Source organism: Mustela nivalis (genome assembly GCF_964662115.1).
Source record: "Mustela nivalis genome assembly, chromosome: 3".
Taxonomy (NCBI): Eukaryota; Metazoa; Chordata; class Mammalia; order Carnivora; family Mustelidae; genus Mustela; species Mustela nivalis.
In genome coordinates, this window is record NC_139022.1 from 103264954 (window position 1) to 103265741 (window position 788).

Below are 788 nucleotides of genomic sequence, written 5' to 3' on the forward strand. Positions count from 1 at the left end.
TCAGTAAAGGCTGGTGGAGTCTTCTGTAAAACATCACTCTGACACTGATTCTTCTACTTCTGCTACCTCTTACTAAGTAAGGGCTCTTGTGATTACATTGGACCGACCTGCATAATCTAGGGTAATCTCTTTATTTTAAGGTCAGCAGATTGTCAACCTTTTTCCTATCTGTAACTCCAATTTCTCTTTGCCACATAACAAATGATACAGTTACACAGATTAGGACACTGATACCTTATGGGGCCATTATTTTCCTTACTGAAGTCCACTTTCTGACCCCCAAAGATTTACATCCATCCCATGTAAAAATACATATGTATTTAAGGTTTGAAGAGATCTCATCTCATTAAAGTTATCAACTCGGTGCATAATTTCACTTAAATTTCACCAACTCAAAAACTCAAAAATTTCATACATCATCTAAATTAGGTATGAGTGAGACTCTAGAACTACTCACCCTGGGCATAATTCCTCTCCATCTGTGGACCAGTGAAACTAAACAAATTATTGGCTCTCTAAACTGTATCACGATAGGACAGACATAGGATTACAGTTAACAGCCATTCCAGTTCAAAAACAGAAAGTGGAAAGTAGAAACAGTCAGTCATATGCCCCAAGAAACATCAAAATCCATACAGGAAGCCTCTAATGCCTCTCAAAGCCTGGGTTTGGACCTCCACCCTCTGGGCTCCAGGCTCTCTCCTATCAACCATCTTTCCTTTTTCATGAAAGAGTAGTATATGTTTTTAGCGACTAGTTTTTCCAATAATTTCTTGCTTATAGAATTG